Raw genomic sequence first — 22,311 nt, 5'->3', positions numbered from 1 at the left:
GAAAAAACTGTAAACAATTTATTCTCTTTAAAAACAATATCCTTTTGTGATTCTTAACATGGCATTAAGCTTGGTTGAGCTTATAACTTAACAAAGCTTAACAATATGTACACAGGCTTCAAATGATAGGGGAGTTGTTAAGATTCTGCTGTACAATCTCAAGAATAGAGATAAGATCAATAAAGTAAACCTTTGGAAAACTAGGAGGCTGATATTTATATAAACTGGGGAAATTTATGTCAACATTTTTGCAGCTGGAGATTTTTAAATGTCAAATAGCTATTCAAATATGTGATGAGACAACCTAGACCACAAATTTTTGATATTTGCTATCCTCCAAGTGTGCAATTTCCCAGCTTAATTATTTTTCTACCACTATCATCTGGAAGGTTTTAGCAATGAATCCATACCAGAAAAAATACTTTTGTATTTGAGAGATTGAATTGTTATAATAATAATAATAATAAAAATAATAAAGATATAAAAGGTGTTGGGGAAAATAGATGCTCTGCTCTCCAGGTTCATCCATCGGAATGCGTTTCACATTCTAGTGGCTGAATAAAATTGGATTTCTTCAGTCACACGTACATAACCCAAACTTAAGAAGAACCCCCTGCCTGTATTGTTGTGACCTAAATACCCACTCAACAAGTCATTGTGGCCTTAAAGGAAAGCCATACATCCCATCTTCAACCCAATGGGCTTTAATCATAAGGTGAAAAGCATTGAGGTTATAGCTTCATAACAATAATTCCATGAATCATATTAACTTGTTGGAAAAAAGAAAGAATTTGGAGCCAAATTAACACATTTGGTATTTATTCATTGAAAAATACAACAATAATACGCTTGTTTTTGTTTTTGTTTTTGTCCAGGTGATGGGGTAGGATAATATGAGGCAATAAGTTAAAACACTAAAAAACATCTGCCCAAATTTCTCAGATTATAATTGAAATGTGAGATATTTTACTTGAATAAAACTTAAATTTCTACCACAAAATGGACAATTAATAGTACAAACAACTTCATGCATTTTAGCCAGTTTCTAAGATCTCCCTATAGTTCTTGCACTTATTTTTGTAATCTACCTACATCTACTCCATAACAAAGGTCAGTGCTGAAAAAAAATATATCAATTACTACAATCGGAAAAAATTGGAATAAAAGTTATCAATCAGCATGGCTGTCCCATTCTTTGCCTTTTGCCAGTCCTTAGCTAGACAAATAATTGTAAATATCTACATAGAAACTTACTGAAATCCAATCATGGCTACATATATATTTAAGCTTAAAAAGAAATATACTCCAAATAGCAATAAACATTCTATCTCTCTAGCATCAGTTAATGTTATGCTATATATTTGCTCAGTCCATTTATCTTTCTGAGCCAACTAGAGTATAAAAAGTCTTAGGATAATGTTTATTTTTTATTTATCCCATTAGGTACCAGAAATTATTATGAAATAGCATTCACTTTATATCTTTGGATGTATGAATTCATTTTCTTATTCTTTATAAAAGTCATATGTTTTATACTTCAACTGTGTTTGCTTCTCTTTCCAATTAGTAGCTTTAAAAAAATACTCTTTTATCCCAATTATGGAATATGTCTAGGCAAACAGGGATTAACTATATTATTTGTGTTAAAGAAACTTTCAAAATAAATCAATTTCTATTTAAAGCAATTCTCAACTTACTAAATTTTGCATTATGCCTAATTAAAAACAAGAAGAAGAATCCGCACCAGGAATATACCAAACATTGTGCACCTACTTCCAAACCATGGTGAAAAGCACAAAGCAGAAATATTTTACAATATCCCTGTTCTCAAAATGAAAGTTTTACATTGCTCTATTTTATCTTTTTTGTTGTAATTCCAGCAGAAACTGTGGCCTCTGCTGAATGTGGCCTTTGAATTCACCCGGGCCCAGCTGGATTCGCTCCCAGTAACCCAGGAGAAACTAACACTTCAAATAAATAAAAGAAACTAAATTTTCACTTAAACTCACCTGTGTGCACAGAAGCAGCTTTTCCCTCTATTAAGCAGAAATTTCTGAGAGTTGACAGGTATATTAGCCAGAGCCTCAGATACTTCAAAGACTTCTCACAATTTAAGGAATATGCGAAAAATTTTAATATAAAAGAATATCTGATTTTATCAGTGACTGGTCATATAATCTATATAATCATCTTGGAGTGTTTGTTCCACTGTTAAAAACAACAAAATGTGTAAATTATAAGTATTAGAGCTGAACAATGAAATGTATATGATGTGTCATTCACTTTTAAAATAAACACCAAAAGAAATTTTGAACAAAAGAAAAACAAAGAAAACATAAAAAGCCATATTTAAATAATTGATTTCACATCATTTTAAGTTTATATGTCGTTTGTTAACATAGGGATGATAGGATATTTAAAGGGTGAAGAGCCTATACAGAAAATTTCCTGATAGCTGGGTGCTCATTAGAATCATCTGGTAAGTTTCCAAAAATAATTGATGTCTGGATTTCACCTTCAGATTCCAATTTGATTGGTCTGAACAGACTAGGTCAAAGGATGGAAAATTTCAGTTATGCAAAATGAGTAAGTTCTGAGGATCCAATGTATAGTATGGTGAGTATAGTAACAATACTGTATTTCTGAAATTTGTTAAGAGGGTAGATCTCAAGTGTTCTCACCACAAGGGGAAAAAAAAGAATAAAAAAGGTATGTGAGACAATGGTTATGTTAATTAGATTGATTGTTGTGACTGTGTCACTATATAGACATATATTAAAATATCAGACTGTACACCAAAAATGTATACAATTCCTATTTGCCAATTATCTCAATAAAGCTAAAAAGTAGGGAGAAAAAACCTCCCAGGTGATTCTAGTTCACAGTTCCTCTTGAGAACTGTGCTTCAGAATGAAGACCAAATAAAACAAAACAGATTATCTTCATATTAGTTGTTTTGTAAAATGTGTCACACTTCTATTCAATAAAATTATTGTGTTTTGTGTTTTGACTGGAAACGTCCATAAAATATATCCTGGTAGCTTCTTTTAATTTCATTATTGTTGCTGTTATGTTGATTATAAATTTATTTCAGTTTACAAAGAAGGACCAGAAAAAAAAAAAAAATTGATGAATTCCTAATATATTTAGGTTATACATGGAGCAAAATATTCCATCCAGTTTTTATAGTCAGTTATTTATTAAGCCTCTAAACTTTGTGTGTGCTGCATCAACATTCTTTACCAATAAATAAATAAATCAAAAAGGGAAATTTCTAAATTTATATTTATATAAATATATTCTTTATAGAATAAATAATAGTCAATTAAAACTGCATTAACTGCTAAAGCACAATTTTAATGAAAAATGAGTTTTTCTCCTTGAATTGAGTAGTTTAACTGTTCATATAACCTATATTCACTAGATGACTACAAATTTCCTACTTACTCTGTACTCTGAAATGTTATCAAAAGAAAGTATAGTTTCAGGTAACAGTTCTTGAAGCCAACAGGCAAAATGTACTCTTGTAACTTCCGTATTTTTTTCACCAATTACATTTTCAGTTCATTTACATTTTCATTCCTAATAGTTGTGGTATTCTGAATATGAAGACTGAATGCCTGTTACTTGAATATATTTAGCTTAGTATCTTATCATGGTTCACTTTACACTGAAATATCTTGATAATTAAAGTTTCAATGGGTGATTTCTTAAATTTATTACCTACATTATCATTTTATGTACATTTTAATTTACAACCTGAATTAGTAGCTTGCTTATTGTCATTAAGAAAAATAGAAAAAAATACTAGCAATTATAAGCAGTATGAGTTGATGTAAGCATTTTTGTTAGCCCTGAAGCAGTTCTGATAGTTTTATTGTCTTAATCAACTTAGTCAACTCTCTTTATTGCTCTTTGGAGGTGGTAGTTTTGAACACATGCTGGGGTGTTAGTTCACTGCTGCCAAATTAAAAATGATAATTCTCATGCGTGAAATAACTGTATGGACTAATGACCAAATATCTTTATAATGTGAGACACTGTTGCAGCAGGTGGCCAAACAATTATACACCATAACATAATATATCCCTAAAGTAAAGAAGAAATAAAGACACTTTGATACAATCAAAGCAAAGGCATTAGGAAGAAAAAAAATATATATATATATAGACAGATAAGATCATCAATAATTAATAGAAACTGAAGATTTACTATTTTATTTTAAATAGTTAAAATAAAACCTCTATCATAAATGTTTGATTCCACAGTATTTATAGAATATATATTCATTATTTTTTTTAAAGACTTCATTTATTTAATTGACAGAGAGAGACACAGTGAGAGAGGGAACACATTGTGCATGCATGAGAAAACTGAAAATGTGACTAAAGAACCAAAATTACCAGAGCTCTTGACCTTGTGGAATTGACAGTCATTTTTCAGGGGATTTACCTCTGGTAAGTGTACCATTGGGTAGAAAAATTCTGAAAATTAAGACTGACTATGGCAAATAAATTTCTGGAAAGAGTGACTTGGAAGGTAGGCAAAGTATAGATCATGAAATGTGTTATATTTAAAGCTTAACTTTGAAATTTATCTTGAAGGCAAAGAATAGTCATATAATAAACTTATATTATTCTTGCAGCAAGATGGAGGATGTATTTGAAAGCAGATAGATTGATTAGGAGTTTTCTGTAATAATCCAGATTAAGTTTTAGTGTAGGCTATGAATGGCGATCAGAGACCAGATTCAAATAATTTATAGAAATTAGATGTACAGGGGTGCCTTGGTGGTTAGGTTGGTTAAGCATCTGCCTTTGGCTCAGGTCATGATCCCAGAGTCTTGGGATCAAGCCCCTCATCAGGCTCCCAGCTCAGCAGGGAGTCTGCTTCTCCCTCTCCCTCTGCCCCTCCTCACTGCTCACTCTCTCTCTTTCAAATAAATAAAATCTTAAAAAAAAAAAAAGAAATTAGATGTACATAATTTTATGACAAGTTAGAGAAGGCATTAGAATAAAATAAATAAGCAAACAACCAGAAAAGGAACTAAACTCAGGGCATCCGGATGGCTCAGTTCGTTAAGCATCTGCCTTCAGTTCAGGTCATGATCCCAGGGTCCTGGGATTGTATCCCTCATTGGCCTCCTTCCTCAGTGGGGAGTCTTCTCCCTCTCCCTCTGCCTCTCCCCCCTGCTTGTGCTCTCTCTTTCTTTTTCTCTCACTCACTGTCTTTCTCATAAGATATATAAAATCTAAACAAAACAAAATAAAACAATAATAATAAAAAAAAGCTGGTGTAATCACCAGATATTAGTTTGGAGGTATATATATATAATGATGCTTTCACTAAATGATCAAGTACTTCCAAAAGGAAAACTGTTATTGAGGATAAGAAATAAGTGTAATTTAGAATCTTGTTTCTCAGAGAGAGTTCTAAGGACCTTGGCATCACCTGGGAGTTTGTGAGAAGTGCCCAGTTTCAAACTCCCTAAAGACCTGTTGAATCAAAATCCACATTTAACACACTATCTAGGTAGTCCAAAATCACATATACATTTTGGGGCACCTGAGTGGCTCAATCAGTTAAGCCTCTGATTCTTGATTTCAGCTCAGGTCATGATCTCAGAGTCATGAGATGGAGCTCTGCTTATGGCTCTGCACTCAGCAGGGACTCTGCTTGAGATTCTCTCTCTCCTTCTGCCCCTCCCTGCTCTCTCTCTCTCATTCTCAAGTAAATAAATAAATAAATGAAACCTTTAGAACATTTTAAATTTGAGCTGCTTATATCACACCAGGGTAGAGAGATCACAAGGTAGGTGTCAAAATCAGAAATACAAATATAAATATCAATAGAGAGCACAGAATGGGAGTATAAATTTGAGGAACGTCAAGAGAGATAGCCATAGAAAGAACTAAAATTTTCTGAAGAAAATATAGAGAAAAAGGAAATAGATTGGGTACTTTAACATTTAAAGAGAAGTTACATGAAGGGGCAATGCAAGAAGTTAAGAAGAAAGTCTCTAAAAGGAAATTGAGATTACAGTAATGTCATATAATTCATTCTAAGGGGAAGGAAAGAGAATCTTAGTAAGATTAATATTTTCGCTAAGAAAGAATCTAATAAAGACCCCCTGGATATGACAATCAGAGAGTTATTGGTCCACAATGTACAATGTACTTTGAGTAAAATAATAAACTCAGAGAAGACATCACAACAGGTTGAGTGATTGGCAGGTGAGGAAGAGAATAAAAAAACTTTTGTGTCTTAGATGTGGTAAGAAATCTGTAAAATGGCCCCCAAGGATTTCTACCCTGTCATAGTGCTCTCCTCTTGAGTATGAGCTGGCTCTATTGAATGACTTTTAATGAATAAAATTTGGCTAAAGGCATGAGATGTCAATTATGAGATTATATATTACAAAAAGACTGTGATTTCCATCTTAGGCAACCCATCTGCCATTTTGTAAGTTGCTAGTCAAGTGATTCAGCTTGGAAGCAGAATCTAGACCAGAGAACCCTTGAGATGCCTACAGTCCTAACCAATAGCTTAACTGCAGACTCTTTTTTTTTTTTAAAGATTTTTATTTATTTATTTGACAGAGAGAGACAGAGACAGCGAACGAGGGAATACAAGCAAGGGGAGTGAGAGAGGGAGAAGCAGGCTTCCCGCGGAACAGGGAGCCCAATGTGGGCCTCGATCCCAGGACCCTGGGATCATGACCTGAGCCGAAGGCAGATGCTTAACGACTGAGCCACCTGGGCGCCCCTTAACTGCAGACTCTTGAGAGACCAGACACAGAACCATTCAGGCTGCACCCAAATTCCTGACCAACAGAAACTATCAGGTAACCAATAATTTTTTTTTTCTTTCTTTTAAGCCAGTAAGATTGGGGGTAATTTTTATGCAGCAATAAATAACTATTTAAGGATAATAGTTATAATAGATATAGATAATGCAGATTTTGGTACCCAGAATTGGGATGTTCTCCTAACATTTATGCAGAAGGGGCATTGGAACCAGAGGGAGGACATTAATGAGAGTGATCATAAAGGCTTAAAAGTGCACTGCACACACCTCATAGGATGTAGGACTTTGAGGAGCCTGTGGATGAGTGAGGAAACTACTACTGAAAACTGAAGGAAAGGCAATCATTATTATGTAGTAGGAGAAATTTAAAAAACATTGTCTTCTGCAGTTATGCAGAAAGCTGAACATATGACTAGTTGTCTACATGATCTACCTAAGAAGATTTCAAAGCAGTGTTGAAGGTTCTGGCTGGTTTATTCTTGCTATTTAGAGTAAAGTGTGAGATGAAAGAAATAATTTGAGAACAGAACTCATAAAAGAAAGATGCCAGGTTTGATGATTTAAAAAAAAAAAATCAAGTGCTAAAATTAAGAAAACACTTCAGCAAAGATTAAATCCAGGGCACTACCAGGAAAATATGGTATGAAGCTGAAGCTGAAGGTGTGACTGTGAAATCTTTTATTAAGACCTCAGAAAGATCAAAGGTGTACCTCAGAGTACTGTTCAGTCACATAAAGCCTTTAAAAAGATTAAGAGTGTGCTACCCAGGCCTCTCAATCAAAGAACAGGGTCTCTGTGAAGTGTAAGGGGCTGCTCCTCAGCCTTCTCACCAGAAGCCAAAGGTAGAGATGGACGTGTATCTAAGAGATTTGTTGGTATGTCTTCTATCTAATGGAAAGAACCCCAAAAAGATGTATGGAAGACCCACAAAGTCCTTTTAACATATATATATGCAGAAACATTACCAGATTTAACTGAAAAAGAGTTATTTAGGCCCCCCAAACATCTATAGTCAGAAAGCAGCTCTGAGAGCAGAATAAGTGCTCAGGAGGCAAAGGATCTGGGAAGACCATCCTCCCTTAGTCTGGACTGACACAACCAGGGCCTTCCTCAAGTTGTACTGTAAACTTTTGTGAGAATCTGAGCAAGAGGCATGTAGTCAAGTCACACTACATTTCTGAGTCACAAAAACTGAGATAATAATAAATAATAATGTGTATCATTTTAAGTGGTTAAATTTTAGCATAATAGATAAATTACTGGTAGAGAGAGATGGATATTATATAGCATATTTGTATAGATGGAAGTTTGTAGGAAAGACAAGAGTATGGGTGTTTGGATTAATCTTGGTTACAAGATGTGGTATTTTTTTCCTGAGATAAAGAAGACACAATTATTAATTTGGGGATAGATTTTGAGAATATACTTTGTTGATAATCTCTATTTTCTTGAGAAAATAAGATACAGAGGACTTCTGCTTAAAATAACCGATTTGAGTTTGAATAAAAGAAATCTGAAGAGAATCTGGGAATGATCAAACCAGAGACAATACAAAAAATGTCACAAAGTGCTGAAGACAAAACATAAATTAGGGCTAATACATTTATACTGCAGGATGGGTAGAATTGGAGGCCTTTGGGATGAATGGCTTACATGTAGCTTCAGAGAAAAAAAGATGCTTTTCTTAACTCAATAGGGACAAGATATTTCTGGATACTGCCAAACGAATATTGAAGTAATGAATTATGGGACCTATTGCAAATAAGAAAATGCATAAAACCTCAAGCAGGGAGGAGATGGTGGGGTCTAATACCTGATCTATTTGGATCTGGAGTGTAAGAAAAGGAAAAAATGTGATTGGAGACTGTGATTTTGAAGTTCAAGTGCTCAGAGTTTAAGGTGCATGGTCTAGCCATTACAGTGCAGAATAAAGAAAAAAGAAAGTACACTTCAATGATACGATATAACATGAGGCATGGATTTTATGGGTATGGAAGGGGTGATTATAGATTAGAAAGATGCATCAAAATGCTATGGACGATGACCAATCCCAGAGTTTAGAAAATATGTAGATCATAGATCTGAAATATTTTATCTGCTCTGTGACTATACAGAGAAGAAACAAATTCCTAGGACAATAGTTCTAAGTATTAACAAATTAATGAGGCTGCCTAGATGCTAAAATATCCATATTTCTGGGTCCTAAGAGAAATAATAAAAAATAATTTGTGTCATAAATGATATTTATTATAAAAAGATAAAAAGTATCTCTATGTGTATCTTTCTAATCTTAGTAATGTATATTTTTTGAAATATAAATATGTTTTATCATTATGAAAGCAACAGAGACAGAGAATTTGGAAAATGAATTGAAATGCAACAATATCATTTATCTCTGCATTCAGAAATGAAATTCTCTTGACATCATGAAATATTTTCTTTTAGCCTTTCATTCACTCACAAACTTAAATCCAGAAATGCACAAATATACATACATAAATTATTATTGTATATTTGATTTCATATCACTTTAAATGATTAATTATAACAGTGATATTTAAAATATTAAATTATATCATTGATATTTTCCTACATTGATATTTTCTTGCAGCTGAGCTACTTCTTTTAACAATTTATAAGTTTTTCATCATACAGATTTATCCTAATTTACTTAACTATTCTATTTTATCAGAAATATGGATGTTTCTATTATTTTTTTAATTTGAAAGTAATATAAGTATCCTAATTTACACATCTTTAGGTACAATACTATTTTTTAGGCTCAATAGTAGAAATGTGTTTGTGAGGTTGTAGGGTATGATGTTTTTTTCCTTTGAAGATAAGATGTAGGCTGCTGAAATGGTATTATAAAAGTTTTCCCTCGTACACTCTTCATCTTTGTAATAGTGATTTTTCTCAATTTGTCATGACCATTATTGAGTATATAGAGTATATATAGTCCTGTTATCTGGCACCATAATTACCAGTGTCTTTTAGTTAAATTGAAAAAAAGAAAGTAGCTGTAGTAAGAACCACAGGCAAATTAATTGAGTTGAACTCAGCATTATTAAATTACATGTTAAATTTTGAAACAATATATGTGTCACCTTCATGCCTAATGTCGCGGCTTGATTTCTGCAGGACGGGCTGTTGGAAAGGGAAAATGAATGTGAAGTGGGGGAGAACAAGAACTACTGGAACCCCACAAGCAAATGTAGGAACTGGACCTTGTATCAGCTCTTGCTAACTTGATGTGGATGTTCTACAGGAGAAGCTGACTTCCTTCTCAGAGCTAAACACACACTTGACCCAGGAATCAGTCTGAAGGATTGAAGAAGGTCGAACAGTCACAGTCTGAGCTCCATGCCAACAAGATAAGTCATCAAGTTACTGACAACGTGAGTCAGCTACAAAAGTGCCCAGCGACCCTGACCTGACCTTCGGAGCATAAAAAAGCAACATGGCTGCTGCTTTCTGGTAACCCTCTAAACCTAGCTCAAAAATCTTTCTTGGCCTACCTTAACCAGAAATATATGGGAAGGAGAATTCTGGGAAGCCGAGTTCAGCCGGGCAAAGCTGACATGTATATAGCCAACACATACAGTCAAGGTATTTTTTCCAGATTATTACTATGTTCTTTTTTGTTTTCTTTCTTTTAAAGATTTTATTTATTTATTTGAGAGAGTGAGAATGAGAGAGAGCACATGAGAGGGGGGAGGGCCAGAGGGAGAAGCAGACTCCCCGCTGAGCAGGGAGCCCCATGCGGGACTCGATCCCAGCACTCCAGGATCATGACCTGAGCCAAAGGCAGTCCCTTAACCAACTGAGCCACCCAGGCGCCCTACTGTGTTCTTAACATTATTATTTTCTTACATAAATCATACTTTCTTTGATTTCAAATTTTGATTTAAAGGGTGTACCTAATAACACTTAAATAATAATTTGAATCCAGAATGTTCCTAGACTTTTAAAATACACATTGCCCAATATTTTATAATCTTCTTGTCCTCCTCTCAAAATGACATCAATGATTTTTTTTTATTTGACATTATTAGGTTATATAAAATAACTTAATTTGTTTTCACAGAAACAACAATGCTCTTTCTTTTTCATTTACATTTTGTGTTTGTGATTGTTAAATAAATGAAGTATTTGTAAGAAAATGTGCCACCAGTCTAAACAGACTTGGGAACAATACAACGGAATGTTGTTAAGCACATAACTCTTGGTGGGAGGAGAAGTTCATGACCATAATTGAGAGTAACCTACTAATCTCTAACCTTCAGTCTGCCTTGGGCAACCATGGTCAATATATTTTATGGATGAAAAGGAGACATTGGCTAGTGCGTTGTGCCTATTAAACAGAGATCTCTCAAGAAAACAACTCCAAATTTACACTAACTTCCATAATAACAAAAACCTTTTTAAAAATATACACATGCATATATAGACACACATTTATAAATATGCACGTTAATGCATGTGGAGAGATAGAGAAATACATAGATGCATAGAAAATTAGAAAGAAAGGCCATGCACTCTATCTATAGCTACATAGAATGCTGAAGCTGGCTCATACTGGCTTACAAAGGCATTTTTTCCCAAATCCGCATTAAATCACAGCATGTTGGTGGCTTCATATGAGCCATAGTGGGGCTATTTACACTATGAAATTGGTAAATACTATAAATATGAGGAGAGTCACCGTAGGTGAAAAGCCAGTTCTCAAACTTTTGCCAGCACATGACCTGTTATGTGCTTGTGTACATGCATATGCACAAATACACACCCCCAACTATTTTAGAAATATTGCAATATATATGAAACATGTCATTATTTTCAACCACCCCTTAGTAAACTATATTTGTTTCTAAGATGCAGATTTCTTATGTTTACATATGGCCTATAATAAATACTGTTATATAATTGTAATTCCCTCTGGTTTCTTTTCCCCTTGGTGCGGTATAAATGATGGTATGTCTCATGATCAGCAGTGTCATATGTTTGACATTTTATGCAATATCACACATGTAGTCCATGGTTAATCATTCTATTTTTGCTCAATTTTTAGTTTCCATTTTCACAATTACAAATGTTACAATGAATTTATTATTAGTACACATTTCTCATTTGGTCACCTGCCAGGGACCTATCCATAAGCCTCACATGGCAGTGGAAATTGTCCTGGCCAACTCTAGCAGAAGCAGCCCAGAGCTTGGACTCCATTCGGGACCCAGTGGGGAAGGAACTGAGAGCTGAAGCATCTGTCAGTGGCAGCCCAGAAGCCCCAGGTGCCTGAGTCGAAAGAGTAAGTTTCCACCCATCTGGCGGTACCTGGAGTCGACTTCACCTGTGCACTCACAGACGCCAACCCAAGAAAGAACCAACAGGGTGCCCATGGCAAAGAGGCCACCCTTTCACACTTTTCCACCAACCTAATGGCTGCCTCCAACATGACGATCTGCACATTAACAGGGTGGAAGTGGGACAGGGTGAAGCTGGGCATGGGCATTATTGCTAAGTACCTGGACAATGTCTATCTTCATCCCAAGGAGGAGGGGTACCCACAGAGCAAGCTGCAGAGCAATGTTTTCCAGGAGTGTGTTAACTGCCTGTAAGAGACCCTTACATTTTTTGAGGCCATCTGTTTCCAGAAGGCAGTGCTTCCCAATTAGGAGGGCACCTCAGAGTTCTATTGTCTGAGCCAAGTCACCCCGGCCCAGCCCCAGAGCCTGGAGAGGGACAAGGAGCAGCTGCTGAGCGCTGAGCCAGAGCCAGCCAAATTGGACCTACAGTGCCAGGTGCTTGGCCCTCGCCCTTGACCTCCCAGTTCCTTCTGCCCTGGGGACTCCTTCCACCTCCCAACGGAGTTGATATAGCAGGAGCAGAGGCTCAGCTCTGAGGTAGTGGAGCTGCAGGGCGCTGCTGCCCAAAACCAGGGAGGGGAGAAGGAAGATGAAAGGAGATGTGAAAATACACCGACAAGCTGCTGTGTATCCGCTTCACTGAAGGCCGCCTCCTCTAGGGGACTTCCTACGCCTGGGAGTGGGGTGGAGTCAGTACCATACAGGTTCCTCCGTGGGTAGCACAGGTTCCTTTCCAGCTGCTGGCTTTGGGAGGGCAGAAATTGTCGCAGGATGAGAACCTGGCCTTTAACGAGTGTGAGCTGGTGCCTTCAGTCCTCCTGACTTTCTCCTGGGACACAACTGGGCTAGAGGACATGAACGTCATGGGGGCCAAGCCACACTCATCTATTTTGAAGCTCGAACTTCTGTAGGCCATCAAGAAACTCTTCTGAAATAAAAGCAGGGTTGGCCTCACAATAAATGCATAAATACTAAAATAAAATAAAATAAAATAAAATAAAATAAAAATATCACTAATAACATATTCATTATGAGGCTATAACTGAGGGTTAGATTTAAACAAGTAGACAAAACGAAGTAGAATTAGTAGTTCAAAGGCATTTTCATCCTAAATCTCTAACACCAATTTTTCAGTCTGAAAAAATATTTTCAGATATGACTACAACAATGGATATTAACATCATATTTAGTTTTTATACAAAATTTGTTTTAGTGAATATTTATTTCTTACTATAGAAAGCACTGAAAAAGATTGTTGAATAAAATAGAGTGGAGTTTACATTATTTTAGGGAGTGAAGAGCAATGTATAAGAATAAGAAACATGTATCATGTATATATAAGAATATAAGAGTATAAGAATATAATATTCATAAGAGAATAAGAAATATATATATCATATCACAAATAAGAATATATGTCATGTAAAAAGGAAGATAATTAAAGTGTTACAATTTAGAGTGAGATAGTGGCTAATTTAAATTGGGGGGCTTTTAAAATGAGTAAGATGGAGCCAATGAAGCAAAGAGTAGAGAAAGAATATTTTCTATCTGGAGTTCCTAATACTGAGATAATATTCATGTTAAAGATATGATAAGAAGGTAGGTATGGCTGGAATATAGTAGAAGAGTAGGAGAATAATATAACATGAGATCAGACAGGCTAATATAAACGAGATCAGGATAAGGAGTTGGGGTTTTATTCTAAGAGTAGGAAAGCCATTGGAAGGTTTTATACAGAGCAAATATTTAGGCATTTAAATTATTACCCTGGCTGCTAAACAAAGAACAAGTAGTAGCGAATCAAAAGTGGAAAAAGGGAAGCCCGTTAGTCTTGAGCTGCCGTAACAAAATACCATAGACTGGATGGCTTACACAACAGAAGTTGGTTTCTTATAGTTTTCAGGGCTGCAAAGCCCAAGATCTAGGTGCCCGCAGGGTCAGGTGCTGGTGAGAGGTCTCTATCTAGCTTGCAGATGGTGCCCTTCTGGCTGTGTCCCCACATGGCTGAGAGAGGAGAAAGTAAGCTGATTGCTATCTCTTCTTATAAGGTACTAATCCCATCATGCGGGCTCCACCCTCATGACCTCATCTAAACCAAATTACCTCCCAAAGGCCTATGTCTAAATATCATCACGTTGAGGTTAGAGTTTGAACATACGGCTGCGGCAGGGTGGGGGTAGGAGAGAACAGGGGAAAATTCAGTCCATACCACTAAAAACAACTGCAATAGTGTGGGTGAGAACAGATGATGCTGAATATGAACAACTATTCAAATAATTTTAGTTGGGAAAGGGAATGGAAAAAAAAATGGGGATATAGCTAAGGGGAGAGTGAGGCCAGAAGTTATTTATATCTTAATTGGAGATAATAGTGCATATTTATATACTGATGGAAATTATGGCATGGAGGAGAAGAAATCAAAGATGCATGAAAGAGAATAATCAAAGGGCATATGTGGAGAAGACAAAAATAGATAGGATCCAGAGCAAAGCAGATGCCATCGACAGGAGCAGGGCAGGGATCTGTAGAAATAGGGCTGAAAGCAAAGGATATACATGTAGATGGACAGAAATTGGAGATTTGGTGTGAGGGTGAGAGATTTCCCAAAGGATAGTCATATAGTACCTTTCCACTATTGCAGGAAGTTTCATCGTACAGCACTAATCTAAATGATTTTTTTTTTAAGACTTTATTTATTTGACAGAGAGAGACACAGTGAGAGAGGGGGCACAAGCAGGGGGAGGGGGAGAGGGAGAACCGGACTCCCCGCTGAGCAAGGAGCCCGATGCAGGGCTCGATTCCAGGACCCTGGGATCATGACCTGAGCTGAAGGCAGACGCTTAACGACTGAGCCACCCAGGCACCCCTAATCTAAATGATTTTTATCATCCTAAGATTATAGAAATATTCTCTTTCATTTTCTCTTAAAATTTATCTTTTACATATTATTTTTTATTTTAAATGTGAAAAGTACTTTTATACTTCATATACATTAGTAACTAATTTGATTTTCCCAATAATTAGCCAATTATCTTTAATCCATGTATTAAAACCCTCATCCTTTCACCACTTCATTAAAATTTAAGCTTAGTCATATACAATGCCACTCTTTTGCCTATGTGCATAGGTCATTTATAGCGTATATGAAATATATAAATATATATTAACATCTGCCATTAGGTTTTTTGTTTTTGTTTTTGCTGTTACGTTTCAAGTCATTTGTATTTGATAATCCATTTGTCCTTACATCCGTGATACATTTTTTATTGCTATAGATTATACTTTAGCATGACAATTAACCTGTCTTTATTTCCCCTATTCAAAAAGTTATCAGCTTTTCTGCTATATTTTCCTCTACTGATGAACACTTGAATAATTTTGCTATGTTCCAATGTATGGTCCATATATTTTAGAAAAGTTGTGTTTGATTGGGATTTTATTATATTATAGGTTACTTAGGAAATATCACCATTATATTATAAGTTACTTAGGAAATATCATCATTTTAATGCTGTGATAAGTCTCTTTTAATTTATCAGGAACTCTTATTTGATTAAAATTTATAATAATTCTCTATTCATAAATCCAACATGTTTCATTCCTAAGTTTTTAATAGTTGTCCTCCCCATAATAAACATCATATATTATGTTATTAATTTTTTATTATTGTATGTTGATTTTCTATGCAAATAACATACTACATGTATCATCTTTTTAATTTTCATGATGTAACATCATCTTGGGTTTTCTTTTTTTTAAAGATTTTATTTATTTATTTGACAGAAAAAGAGACAGTGAGAGAGGGAACACAAGCAGGGGGAGTGGGAGAGGGAGAAGCAGGCTTCCCGCTGAACAGGGAGCTCGATGTGGAGCTCGATCCCAGGACCCTGGGATCATGACCTGAGCCGAAGGCAGACACTTAATGACTGAGCCACCCAGGCACCCCTACATTGGGGTTTCAAGGTGAATAATTGTACTATCTCCCCCCCAAAAAAATCCTACAAATGATTAAAACAACTTCTGATAATTATATAATATATATAGTTTTTCCTTTTCCTTGGCTAAGATTTTAATTTCCTGTTGAATGTAGTAGAGGGATTTCTATTCTTTTATTTCCAACTAGAATTATTTTCTTTAAAACTATTAAATATTATTAATCAGATTAGAGACCTTCTTTTAATACTTATTAAGAGTGAAATTGGAAATGAATATTATTATATTTAATATAATATTTTGAGGGTATCTAGCAAAAAATATTATTAGTATATTTTATGCTATATAATGTAAAATTTTAGTATCATAAATTAGATAAAAGTATTTCACGATGTGAGAATATCATTTGAAAAATATTCCACATATTTCTCTTTCTTGAACCATTTTTAAATTTTTGTTACAGAACAATTGTGGATAATTCTTTCAGTTACATGGTAAACATCCAAATTCTTGCCTGTATGAAAATATATTTTGCCTTTGGGCTTGAATACTTGGTTTCCTTGATGTAGAATTCTTTGTAAAAGAAAGTCTCCTAGAGAAGGTTGACTTACTAAGTTTTATCATCTGGTCAAAAAAACAAAAAAACAAAAAAACAAAAAATGCTGGTGCCGACCTAATTATCCATACGTTTCAGACAAGTTTCCTTTTCTTTCTGAAAATTTTTTTGACTTTTAATTTTTTATTTGTTAATTTCTATTTTATTATTTGATTTTATTTTTGCATTTAATGTCTGAAATTTCATCACTCTAGCCAGAGGTTGCTCTGAGGATTTATTATTATTATTACTATTATAATTTATTATTACAATGGATTCCTTCACATCATTTTTCCTTCCTCTCACTATGAATTTTCTTTTATATAGTTATGAGCAAAATTAGTCTGTTCTCTTTTTCATAACCTTACTCTCACCCTTCACATCACCTTTTCCTTTTCCATCTGCTTCTTAGAGAATGCCGTGACTCAGGCTCTCAGCACACAGTACATTCATCAGTTTTGTCCATCACTGTTTTGAATTCTTCTAGTGGGACTTTGATATTTTTTAAATTTTCACATCTTCCGTTTCTTTTAAGGCAGTTCAGCTTTATTATTTATTTGGATTTTGATTTTTTATATTGTAATATTTTATACATGTAATATAATACATGTAACACAGCAATAAGCCAGAAATCACAACATATAATGAACAAAAACAAAACAATAATCAAAAGCCAAAGCTGCTTGTGTCCCTTTCTCAAATCCCATTCCACTGCCCTTATGCTTTGAATTTTTATTATTTATTCTTTTGCAACTTTTTTTAACTGAATTGTCAACTGTTTATGTAATTCTAAATATATTGTTAAAATTTTTTTTAAAAACATAGTGTCATATACCATCTGTTTTTCATTTAGCTTTATGTTTCTAAGATCCATAGGTGTCGTATTTACCTTTTTCTCAAGAGTGTGTAAAACTCCACTGTAAAAACAGTCCCGAATTTTTTACCCATATCCAGTTTATGAACAAGTGGTTTGTGTGTCTGTTTTATTTTTGTTTTTGTTTACTCTTTTTTTTTTTTTAAGATTTTTTTTATTTATTTGAGAGACAGAGAATGAGAGACAGAGAGCATGAGAGGGAGGAGGGCCAGAGGGAGAAGCAGACTCCCTGCCGAGCAGGGAGCCCGATGCGGGACTTGATCCTGGGACTCCAGGATCATGACCTGAGCCGAAGGCAGTCGCTTAACTAACTGAGCCACCCAGGCGCCCTGTTTTTGTTTACTCTTTCAATCAATGATGTTCATGTCTCTTCATGCACATATTTAAGAGTTTTGTAGATAATAGACCTTGGAATGGAATTTTCAGGGTACACATATTCTCAGTTTCACAAGATAATACTGGTTGTTTTCCAAGTGTTACACTAACTTGAATCTAATGCTTGAATTATTATAACTCCATAATCTTATACATTTTAAAACCAGTAAAAACCATACTATTCTTAATTTATTTTTCAAAAGCATCATAGCTAGTTTTTTTTGCATTCATTCTCCTGTTTACATTTCAATATTCCATTTCAAGTTATTGTGATTTTTGTGCAGAATGCCATTAAACCTTGCGATTTATCTTCCCATTTATTTCATGAAATGCCTCATCATTTATCTCGATATTCTTTTATGACTATCAAGGACATATTATAGTTCTTAGTAGCTCATTTCTACTGTATTGGATTCATTGTTATTACATATCCAGATTTCTTTCTCCCTTCGCACTTTATAAGAATATTTATTGGGGTGAGTCACTTAAATCATATCACAGACTGCTACATGTTTGTTGTTTGCTCATCTGTTTGTTCAAATAATCCAATCTCAACATAACCCCTGAAAGGCCAGTGCTTGATCTTTGAGCATTTTCCACATGATCCTGACTTTGTGGTAATATCCCAAAAGCAGACCCCACCCAGAACAAAAATACTGTATTCCCTTGAATCATCCCTTATTCATTTGGCAGCTCAGGTAAGAGTCCAGATCTGACTCAGTAGGGGTATGGATTTAATCTGAATATAATATATATAAATTCTCTTATATTGATGTAATCATGGGATACCACTTCCTTCTCAAGCCTGGTCTCTATGGGTCAAAAAGAGAAGATTGTTTGGGTAGGAAGGAGGAGGCACAGTATTTTGCATCTCAGCCAAATTCAGCGTTTTACAATATAAAGATCTTTCTATCACATCAGAGTTTTGTTTGGATATACAGTCTTTCACACTTCCTTACAAGCCTGCCCACTTCTCAGAAAGAAAACCAAAAAACATAGGCTCTCTCAATTTTGTATGCAGAGAAACTTTCTTGCTCTTTTGAATGGGGCTTTTTTTCTTATATATTACAGAGTAATTTTATTTTTTCTTCCATATCATGTTGAATCCACTGCTGCTTTTAACAGGCTTAACCAAAGGTAAAGAATGAGTAATGAGGTAGGTGTGGCAGACACTCTTCAATTTGGTGGCATAAGAGATCAATCATGAAAGACCAGAATGAAAAGATCATCAACAGGAAAGAACAAAATGTGGAGAGAAGAAATGCTTTCTACATTCTCAGAAAACAGTCATGTGGAATGATACAAATTACTACTTTTTTCTAAGTATGCTGCATTTATTTACAACAAAATATTGAACACAAAACAAAAAATGACTTCAAAAATCAAAGCAGGTGAACATTGCAATTGCTGGGTTTGGAGAGGAAGATTCCCCTTTATTAGATCATCCTTTCCTAAAAGCAGCATGGATGGAGGACTTGAATCATGATTACTGTCAGTGATGTCAAAAGGAGCAGAGATGAGGGACAGCAAGAAAAATTCAAAGCAGGATAAGGGTGCCTTTTATGAGTGTCTGCTCTGTTGATTCCTTAACGTTAAAAGCAGCAACTTAATTCAATATCCAATTGAAATATAATCTGGAAGAGAGAAAACATGTACTACATATCTCTAAATCAAAGACTTCAACTATAACTTTAGAAAATCCTACTCAGGGAAAAGGCTAACCAAAACAACTCTCTAATTCTCTCCTGCCAAACAAGAATAACCCAGGCTCTTGGAAAGTGAAAACACAAGGTTCAAACAAGAGCTTCTGAATCTTTAAGTTTCGAAGTACAACACCGAATTTCAGAGTCAATAAGACTTGCTTCACCAATTTATATACATGTTAATTATATATTCTTCCCAATTTATCTTTTAGTTGGAAATGCAAAGGAACAATTTAGAATTTGGTGTCAGTGGGAGAAAAGTCTCTAATGACTGGTAAGTTTCTTGTCATTCTGTATTAAAATTTGTTTTCAAATTTCAGGTGTTCCTATCACATCTGAAATTCATCACTTATTTAGAACAATCAAGAAGGACATCTCTCTGATGATTTCCCTCTCATGTGTTTCCTGGTCTAAATTTCCTCTGTTGAATTATTTTAAAATGGATTTTGAAAATATAATAACCATTATTATTGTTAATACCATTTATAATATGCCCTAGATGGGATTTACCTATTTTCAGCTGCCATCTTCCACAAATACAGGGTGAAGGTGGTATACATATTGTTTTGCATTTAAACACCTGAGCAAATGTATTCATGATTTTTTTTTTTTGCTGTAGACAAAACCATGAAATTGAATGCTTTAAGAAATTATTATTCCTTTTACAAAAGATCAGTGTTATTCAGTGTACTTTTGCATATATCAAATGTGCTAAGTTACAAGGTACAATTAGATTTTATTCTCCAATGTGGGAGAAGATTTACAATTCTTTAAACCCACCCCCAACTCACACACACACATAAAATATTCAATGTGTGTATTGTGTCTATTTTAACATTTTAAGCACCAATATTCTTTCATAAACTGTATTTTTAATGCCATTTTAAATGCATGTAGCAAAACAACATCTGTTTACTATCCTTATTTTAAACTTTATACAGATAGTTAAAAAAATCTTAAACCTGCACAGGGTATTTTCAGTTATAGTAACATTAGGCATGTATGACAGAGATGTTCAACTGCTTACATTTTCACACAAACGTGGAAATGGAAGCCTGAGGCAATGTGAATAGCAGCTCTTCAAACTTCAAAGGATCTGTGAAGGATTCTTGCTCTGCTCTCACCATCATGAATTGGCCTATGCTTGGGGAGCAATTAAAATTAAATAGCCTCTGAACAGCAAAAAGTGAAAAGCTCTAGTTCTGAGTCTGAGCATACTCTGTCACAGTAGTGGCAAAGGAAATGTGTTAAGAAAAAGCAAAATAACAGAACAGAGAGGGACATGGCATTTTGTGTTTAGACTGTATACTTTCCAGGCAGCATTTAACTGTAAGCATATATCTTCATGTTTCCTATTCTTTTAGAATAAATACGTATATGTGGTATATTTATATGTATATAGGCACACACACACATATGTATATAAATAATCCTTAGTGCACTATTACAAGATCAGTGCATCCTTGGAAATTAATCCTTCAAGCACGTTAAGCAGATACAGTTCCTCACTTTGGCACTGTAAAGAAATCCGTTACATTAGGGCACCTGGGTGGCTCAGTTGGCTAAGTGTTGGACTCTTGATTTTGGCTCAGGTCATGATCTCAGGGTCGTGAGATGGAGCCCTGTGTCAGGCTCTGCACTGGGCAAGGAGCCTGATTAAGATTCTCTCTCTCCCTATCCCTTTGCTCCTCCCCAACGCTAAAAAAAAAAAAAAAAAAAAAAAAAAAAAAAAGAAATAAAAATATCGCTTAGATTAGTCATAAAATTATAAGATGCCTGTTAAAAGTATAACAAATTCTCACTTTTTTTTGAGATTACATACATTAGAATGGATAGTGTGTTCCCTTTCACCACAGTAAGAAATAAAGTTAACTCTGCCCTATCAAGAGTTTGAAGTGGTGTTATATTCATGATGCCAGCATTCAGTAGTTGATATATATTTAGTCAACGGAAAGGCAAAAGCAATTGAGAGGCTTGGAGCAGGAGATATGAGCCTAGGCCCATGAGACAGTTATTCTTCAACAATAAGAAAAAAAAAATGACACGATGGTCAACCCAACAAACATATATGGGATCTAATCTCAGAACTTTCACACACCAATGAAATATTTATATGACTTCACCTACAGTGCTATAGTCCAATTTTTTCTAAGATGCCATTAATTTTACAATTCTGTCAGACTGTATCCAAAGTTTCCCTGTATTCCTCTTAACTCCAAACCATCTCAAATACACACATTCAAAAACAGAAAGGAGGCTGAAGAAGAGGAGAAGAGGAAGAAGAGAAATTGAAAATGATGAAGAAAAAACTTATACCTGATTGTCTAGGAAAATGGAAAGTGTTAAAATAAGGGAGTGCAGAAACCTAAGCTTGGGACAGCAGGTTAGCACAAATTTATAATCAGAGAATCTCTCTGGGAAATATATTTTCTTTGAACAGTGCTGGAAATCATGGCTACCAGAAGAAGCTAAAACTGATTAAGTACATTATAAAATAAAGTATTAAACTGTTTTCATATATTGATTACATAATATTGTAATTTATATGTATTACATACATATTGATTATATTGATAGTGTTTTTTATCTGAATCCCATTATTACAGTATTGCCTTTATGTAAGATTTTTGCCTCTGTACCCCCGTGTATGTTTCTCTT

This window comes from Mirounga leonina, unplaced genomic scaffold (assembly GCF_011800145.1).
Source record: "Mirounga leonina isolate KUSES-001 unplaced genomic scaffold, KU_Mleo_1.0 Mir_129, whole genome shotgun sequence".
NCBI lineage: Eukaryota > Metazoa > Chordata > Mammalia > Carnivora > Phocidae > Mirounga > Mirounga leonina.
The sequence above is the reverse complement of the archived record's forward strand: the minus strand, read 5'-3'. Positions refer to the sequence as shown.